This window comes from Xyrauchen texanus, chromosome 39, assembly GCF_025860055.1.
Source record: "Xyrauchen texanus isolate HMW12.3.18 chromosome 39, RBS_HiC_50CHRs, whole genome shotgun sequence".
Lineage (NCBI taxonomy): Eukaryota > Metazoa > Chordata > Actinopteri > Cypriniformes > Catostomidae > Xyrauchen > Xyrauchen texanus.
Window position 1 is genome coordinate 36,483,323 of NC_068314.1, and position 9,158 is coordinate 36,492,480.

Here is a 9,158-nt window from a genome sequence, read left to right on the forward strand (position 1 = left end):
AAAACACCAAACAAACTCTGATCCCAGATCTGTGGCAGTCCCCTTCTGCTCACGTCGAGGCTTCTTGCAGGGGGTCATCGTCATGGGAATTGGAGCCGGTGTCTAAATCCATTGTGAATTCTGGCACACAACACTTGAATATTCTGGAGATGCTCCTCTATTGTCATATCCGTACAGAGCGGCCTCTCCAGTGTCTCTAATGCTCTTTGATTATGCGCTGATAGAGGCGTGTTTGATAGCGCCGCAGCGGCGAATCTTCCCATTCAGGCTCAACACGGGCTTCTGTATCCTTGATCTTGGATGTGACCTTTCCTCTTGGCAAGTGTCCTGGAATACCAGGATGAGAACTGCGATTCTCTAGGAAGTGCTGCACATACTTGTATGTTCTAGTGCAGATCTGAGTCTTCTTGACTGCAATGAAGACACATGGTTCGGCTGCATGTAATTAACTGGAGTGGATTCTGAGGGACTGAACGAGAGAGGCCATTCGGCACGTGTTGTTGTGTGTCTGTTTTGCGGTGAGTTCCTCTCCCCTGTTGCTCGCCGAAGCTGGAAGCTCTCCTTCTGGACTCTGAATCCACTTCAGATTTAGCCGTGTGTCCTGGGAATCTGGACTTGGTGAATAACTAGCAACAGAAGCCCCGCTATTAACAGCCGTCTCTATTAGTCCAATTAAATTGCCTTAAGACACACTGGCAACAGAAGCCACATTTGGACGGATGGAGGCGAATGGCTATATTAAAACACAATTTTGCAAATTAAATTTCAATTTAATGGCACAGTTTTTTCTTCAGGTAATGAGGACCTGCGCTTTTGGACAGGCTGTCTGACTCTCTCTCTCTCTCTCACGGTTTTCCTTGTATGGTGATGAGGCTTTTATGTGGTAAAAAATGAATTTTTTTTTACATTTGCCGAGGACAATTCTCTGAGGCGGCGGCGTTCCAGTGCAGCTGCCCTTTCTGCTTTTCATCCGATTTCACTCTCTTCTGCCGGGGATTGAAGGGGTGTGAGATTCTCCTGTCTGTCTGTCTGTCTGTCTGTCTGTCTGTCTAGGTAGGGCTAGCAAGCTACCTAATTACCTATATACACTACCAGTCAAAAGTTTGGACACACCTACTCATTCAACAGCTTGCGTCAGGGCGTCATGTGACATCAGGACTGGTAATCTGGCATACCGGGCATTTTCCCGGTGGGCCGACACACTTTGGGGCAGATCAGGGGCGGACTGGCCATTGGGAGAACAGAGCGGGCCGGTGGGTCAGCCGCGAAACAGGTTGAGCTAAAATGAGCTGCCGCGTTATGTAGAACGAGCCACAATACGGCGCCGCGATATGCAGAAAAGCACCCCACAGCTTTTGGGCCCGTTGCTACGTAAAATCCCGAACCAATTTCTCTTCCCAGTCCATCCCTGCGTGACGTGTGATATCTCTTCACAAAGTTATTTAATAGTTGTTGTTGCTTTGTGCTCTAGAATCATTAGTAAGGCAGAAACTGTCGTAGCAAAGACTTTGTAAGCTATGCAAACCGGCAGGTAATCATTGGCTGACGCTTCGAAAGGTCAACAGCAATGAACAAGGTCAAATTTAAAACAGTTTGAACTTTGAGCGCTGCGATGCTTTATGGTGGAGAAGGAAACGCTGACGCTTCACATCAAAGACTTTAATGTATTTTGTTACTATTTTAAACATTATTAATAATAGCCAAAACTATACAGTTACACAAATGGAAATATGGGAATTATATAGTAGCCAAAAATGTAAATCAACTCAAAACTATCTTATATTAAACCTTCTTTAAAGCAGATACAATGTGCCTAGATTGACATGAGATATTCACCTGGTACATATCATCAATTAAATTAAAAACAGCTTTGTAAAGAATTATCCATCTGTCTGTCTGTCTGTCTGTCTGTCTATCTATCTGTCTGTCTTTTCATCCATCTAGCTCTCTCTCTATCTCTTTTCTATCTATCCATCTACCTCTTTTCTTTCTATCTATCATCTATCTCTCTTTTCTATCTATCCATCTAGCTCTCTTTTCTTTCTATCCATCTATCTATCTCTTTTCTTTCTATCCATCTATCTATCTCTTTTCTTTCTATCTATCATCTATCTATCTCTCTTTTCATCTATCTCTCTTCTATCCATCCATCTCTTTTCTATCTATCTATCTCTCTTTTCTTTCTACCTATCTATCTCTCTTCCATCTATCTATCCATCTATCTCTCTCTCTATCTCTTTTCTATCTATCCATCTATCTCTCTTCCATCTATCTATCCATCTAGCTCTCTCTCTATCTCTTTCTATCTATCCATTTTTCTATCTCTCTCTCTATCTCTTTTCTATCTATCCATCTAGCTCTTTTCTTTCTATCCATCTATCTCTCTTTTCTTTCTATCTATCATCTATCTATCTCTCTTTTCATCTATCTCTCTTCTATCCATCCATCTCTTTTCTATCTATCTATCTCTCTTTTCTTTCTATCTATCATCTATCTATCTCTCTTTTCATCTATCTCTCTTCTATCCATCCATCTCTTTTCTATCTATCTATCTCTCTATTCTTTCTACCTATATATCTCTCTTCCATCTATCTATCCATCTATCTCTCTTCCATCTATCTATCCATCTATCTATCTCTTTTCTTTCTATCCATCTATCTATCTCTTTTCTTTCTATCTATCCATCTATCTATCTCTTTTCTATCTATCTATCCATCTATCTATCTCTTTTCTATCTATCTATCTATCTATCTATCTATCTATCTATCTATCTATCTATCTATTCAATTCAATGGGGCTTTATTGGCATGAATGTAAACAATACAATATTGCCAAAGCAGAACTACATCTTAATCTATAATTACATTTAGTTTAACAAATATAACAATAAATACAAAACAGGTTCTGAACTGCTGAAGACACAGTGTTTAAATAACTGAAGAGATATATACTGGCACATAAATGAATATACACACATACACTGAGGGTCACTGTGGTGTCTTTTCTTTCTTTCTTTCTTTCTATCTATCTATCACTCTCTCTCTCTCTCTCTCTCTCTCTCTCTGTCTATCTACAGCTTCATTGTGAGCCTCCCACACACTCACAGGTGTATAACCTTGTGAATCGAGCCCACAGCTACACGTATCACCCCTGCTGTTCTTCAGTGTTGAAAAAAGTTAAGCTGGCTTTCAGATCAGACACATCAACAACTCAAGAAAAACAGTGTGTGGCCCCATCTCTCTGAAAAGCCAGCAAGAAATGTGTAGGTCAGACCTGGGGCGGTTTAAGAGAAGGCAGCTTTCCACTTTACCCTGCTGGCCACCCTCAACGCTGCTTACAGGGACCCCATCTGAGGGGAGGAGGAGCGACAGGTCTGCTGACTTCATTCACCGTGTGCTCTGTGTGGAGTCCCTACCATGAGGTATTCAGAGAACTGCTAATGGAGCTGGGCTGGTGTGTGTGTGTGTGTGTGTGTGTGTGTGTGTGTGTGTGTGTGTGTGTTAAATCCAGAAGCTTTAGTAAGAGGTGCTGGATGTACAGAGAATAGATCTCGCTCTTTTTCTAGGAAGTGAAAACAACATCTGACAAAGGATTTGGATGGAGCTGCCGTGAGGTCAGACATGTAGTGTTTGAATATCTGTGTTTTGTTGTTGTTTAAGCTGAAGTGTTCTTTCTGGTATTATGATGTGTTTTGGCGAACACGCATGTGACCACAAATGCGTTCAAACTCAGCATTGCACAATCGCCTCTACTTCTAATGTCTAATTTAGCATGCATTGATACAATCTCTTAGTAAAGCTCACCTGTTGAAGTTCACACTCTCTCTCGCCCCCAAACCTCTCTCTCGCTCCCTCTCTCTTTTGCTGTGGCCTGCAGGTGTGAGATAAGCTGACAAAGGAGAAATTGTAATTAATGTTTTGTCAGTTTACAAAACCCAGAGAAACTGGAGATCAGCGGATGACAGTGATATAGGGTGCACACATACATTTTAATTAATGTTTAGAGGATTAAATTAAGAAATAAACAACTAAAACTTTGCAGAGCTATTAAAGGAGATTATGTAATAACTAATAAAAGCTGCACTTTAAAAGTGAATTGAGTTACGTTTATTTACAGTCAACTGAAAATTCCCATCATGCATCGTTGCGAATGATTTGAAGGTAAAAATGACAAAATCTAAAATAAATAAATAAACACAGAGAAAACGTGGATCTATAAAGGGAGTTATTTTGCAAATACATTTGGATAAACTGAGCTTTTACAGAGTTGAATCCATCAAAAACACACAAACACAAAATACATTGAATAATAGTGATTTAAAGGAATGTTATGAGTTTAAAATACATTAAACTCTATTAACAGCATCTATTGTATAATGTTGATTACCACAGAAAATAATTCCACAGCAATGTACTTACAATGAGAGGTTTGAACAGCAGAAATATGCAGCTTTTAAAAGCACGTATACTAATTCTTAAAAACAAAAAGTGTGCTATTTTAGCTTTTATAAATTATTTATGAACTGACTTGTTAACTTTCAACTGTTTGTTCAAATAGTAAAGTGAGCAGAGTCTGAACCTTTCGTTGGAATGCAAAGTGAACTGAGTCTGAACTGTTCGTTGGAATGCAAAGTGAACTGAGTCTGAACTGTTCGTTGAAATGCAAAGTGAACTGAATCTGAACTGTTCGTTGAAATGCAAAGTGAACTGAATCTGAACTCTTCGTTGGAATTGCAAAGTGAACTGAGTCTGAACTGTTCGTTGAAATGCAAAGTGAACCGAGTCTGAACTGTTCGTAAAAATGCAAAGTGAACCGAGTCTGAACTGTTCGTTGAAATGCAAAGTGAACCGAGTCTGAACTGTTCGTTGAAATGCAAAGTGAACCGAGTCTGAACTGTTCGTTGAAATGCAAAGTGAACCGAGTCTGAACTGTTCGTTGAAATGCAAAGTGAGCAGAGTCTGAACTGTTCGTTGAAATGCAAAGTGAACCGAGTCTGAACTGTTCGTTGGAATGCAAAGTGAACCGAGTCTGAACTGTTCGTTGAAATGCAAAGTGAACCGAGTCTGAACTGTTCGTTGAAATGCAAAGTGAACTGAGTCTGAACTGTTCGTTGAAATGCAAAGTGAACTCAGTCTGAACTGTTCGTTGAAATGCAAAGTGAACTGAGTCTGAACATTTTTATTTTTCATTCAAAAAGGACTGAATAATCTTTGTTTGAGTGCATCAAAATCTCATTGTTAAAGTAAATCATGAAATGGGTATTTGAACTATTGTCTTTTTGAAGATTTTTTTTAGTTTTTTTAAAAAGGCTGACTTCATAATCTGCTTGTCACCCCAATTATGTATGCCAATTGGATGATACAGTCGTGTTCCACAAGTAAAGATCCCATTAGTTGTTTTTTTCTACCATAGGCAAATACATATTTGATGATAAATACACTGAACTACGGTGAGCTCGGTTGTTAACTGATACCTACACTCTCAAACTACTTTAATATTTGTAAATATATTGAAAATATTTTGCAATGAAATTAATATGTATGTCTCTATTCTTGTAATCAACCACTTTACAGTACATAAATATTTTGATATATTTCAATTGCATTTAATTTGATTACATCACTGGAAATTCTTCATTGGATAATAGTTCATTCCCACATTAAAGCCGTCAAGTAACCAGTCTAAACAGTGTTTTGAAATGTTCTGGTTTAAATCATTGGAGTGGTGGTGGTGTAGTGGTCTAAGCACATAACTGGCAATCTGGTAATCAGTAGGTTGCTGGTTTGATGTGATGTGTTTGTGATGTGGTGATTCACCTCTAAGCTAGTAGGTTTCGTTCATGGCTAACAGCTCTTTTATGAAATCACCATGAAAGAAACGAAGGGGGAAAATTCTTCTGGAACAAAGACCGCTGAACAAGTGGGCGGACACTGTTGCACTCTATACCAGTGGGGGGAGTTCAGTGCAAACTGTTCAGTCCTTTTCATTCCCCTTCACAGTAATTGCTGATTTGTGTGTGTGTCGTTGTTTTGCCTTCATCATATTGAGTTGCTTGTTGTTTCAGACCTCCACAGGGCTGGTGTATATATCCAAACGGGACAGGGACTTGACGAGAATCTAATGCTCTACATGTGATTGTGTCAGCACTACAAGTGAGCCATTGCACAACAAAACTCAAACGCTGTTTGTAATCAGTGACGCTGTCTGCACCGTAAACACACTTTTTAGTTTCATTGTACCACTTGCTCTCGTTGTAGATTTGCCATTACAGCAAAACAAGCATGGAGTAAACGCAGCCTCAGCAGCTCAACAACAGGCCAATCTCTGCACTTCGACATGCTTTTCTCCCGTTCTTGAACCCTATGGGCATGATCATCGTCTATATGAAAACAGCGCAGGATCACCACACTCAAATCTATTTCTGTCCCAGTGGGAATTGCAATAAATTGGTTTGTGTGAGACAGTGCTCGTTACAGACGGCGGGGACGGCCTCCGAGCTCTCATTTGTTCCTCTCAGCCGTGAGGGCGGAATAGAAACTCGCACTACTTCACACTTAAATGGGTCACAGGGACTTTTGTCTTTGTTCTGGGGAGGTGGGTCATCACATGATTTCAGGCAAAGCACGTGAAAAAGAAGTGAAACGCTTGAATCAAAGTTGCTACAAATGCATAAGTCATGGGTCTGAATCCTTGGCAACGCCCAGACGATATGCCTTGAACGCCCTTTATAAAGCTGCGTTTACATCTGGTATTAAGATGCATTTGAGTCGATCCGTTGGAAACGGGACAACGCCAAAAGGCAGGTGTAATCAGTGCCCCAAATGTTTTGAGATGTCATCTTCAAGGTGTGTTCAAGAGATGCATTTACTAGTTTTTGTTTCCAATCAAATCCAGGACCTTGGCATTGGTGGTCCCACACTCTGCCAGTTTCAACGGGTAACTGGGGAAAGAGTTTAACACTCCTATTGTGTTCGGGTCATTTTTGACCTGGGAGAGGTACAGTAAATAATCATTTTTAAATACCACATTTTTAGTACCGGAACCAAAGTTTGTGTCTTTCTCAGGACTATCAGAATGAACATAGATTACACGGTATAGAATGAATATCTATATCTCTAAAAAATACTTACATTTAGCCTCTCTCACGGTTTTTTTTCTTCCGATGGGACTGCAACTTGTTTATAAACACACACAAACACTCTCTCTCACACACACACACACACACACACACACACACACACACACACACAACACACTCTCTGTCTCTCACACACAAACACACACACTCTCTCACACACACACTCTTTCTCTCACACACAAACACACACACACACACACACACAACACTCTCTCTCTCACACACACACTCTCTGTCTCTCACACACACGCACACACACACAAACACACTCTCTCTCTCACACACACATACACACACTGTCTCTCTCACTCACACACACACACACACACACACACACACAAACACACCCTCTCTCTCTCAAACACACACTCTCTCTCTCACACACACATACACACACTGTCTCTCTCACACACACACACACACACACACACACACACACACGCTCTCTCTCTGACTCTCTCACCAAAACTCAAGGTTCGACATTTGTGTATGTGTATGCAGTTCTCACTATAATTGTACAGAGTGGTTATCTGAGTTACTGTAGACTGTCAACTCGAACCAGTCTGGCCCTTCTCTACTGACCTCTCTCAGCAACAAGACATTTTCATCCACAGAACTGCCACTCATTGGACGTGACCACAGGGTTCTTATGAAACAGTCCCCCGCATAATATTTAAATGAAGGAACAATTAAGAAGTTAATGAGTTACAATATGGTTTTAGATGAAAATTGATCCGCTAATGCAAAAGGTTTATGCAGAGAATGAATGCAATAGTAGAATTAAATGAGTGGACTTAAAGATGGTAAGCACATTTATTGTGCTCTAAAATGTGACCGTTCATGTTACCTATTCATAGCCCAAGCATCCGATGTACAGTGAATACATCCCTTTGTATTGAAGTGTGTGTGTGTGTGTGTGTGTGTGTGTGTGTGTGTGTGTGTGTGTGTGTGTGTGTGTGTGTGTGTGTGTGTGTGTGTGTGTGAAGAACTGCTAAGAGCTTACAGTACTGATGTCCACATGACTGACAGCCTGACTCATGAATTCATAATGTGAGTCAACTCTAAATCTATAATAAATCACTTCAATCAGTTTATCATATGTCACTTTAATCAGAAAAATAGACCTTGTTTCCCCTCTTGTTCTTGCACCCTGGCAAAGAGGATGTCTTGATTTCTCATTAACACTGTAACTCTATAAGGTTGAATAAAATGTTTTTCATATTCATAAATGTTCATATTCAGGCAGACCCACAGAATCAAACATTCAAATTCTTTATTTTTTTTTTCAGTCCGACCATCAGAGTAATTATAACAAGGTCAAAGACTCTATCAAGGATGAAATTCTTTTCTTAGCTCTTAATTTAGTTTGTCCTTGACTAATTCACACAAGCTAGCTCACTTTTTTGCCGTCCCCCCACTCGCACTCTTTAATCGAGTTTGGTGCGTTCTACAGTACATCGGTCAAATTAGAGAGCCAGTTAAATAAGGTGTAATAAAGTCACTAAATGGTTTTCTAAAAAGCATTGTGAATCAGACAAAGAAAGGTGTTTGTGTGCATGTGCCCACTACAGGTGGCGAGGCTGTGTTTGTGTGCATGTGCCCGCTTCAGGTGACAATGCTGTGTTTGTGTGCATGTGCCCAATTCAGGTGGCGAGGCTGTGTTTGTGTGCATGTGACCATTTCAGGTGGTGAGGCTGTGTTTGTGTGCATGTGCCCAATTCAGGTGGCGAGGCTGTGTTTGTGTGCATGTGCCCAATTCAGGTGGCGAGGCTGTGTTTGTGTGCATGTGCCCAATTCAGGTGGCGAGGCTGTGCTTGTGTGCATGTGACCATTTCAGGTGGCGAGGCTGTGTTTGTGTGCATGTGCCCAATTCAGGTGGCGAGGCTGTGTTTGTGTGCATGTGCCCGCTTCAGGTGGCGAGGCTGCGTTTGTGTGCATGTGCCCACTTCAGGTGGCGAGGCTGCGTTTGCGTGCATGTGCCCGCTTCAGGTGGCGAGGCTGCGTTTCGTGCATGTGCCCG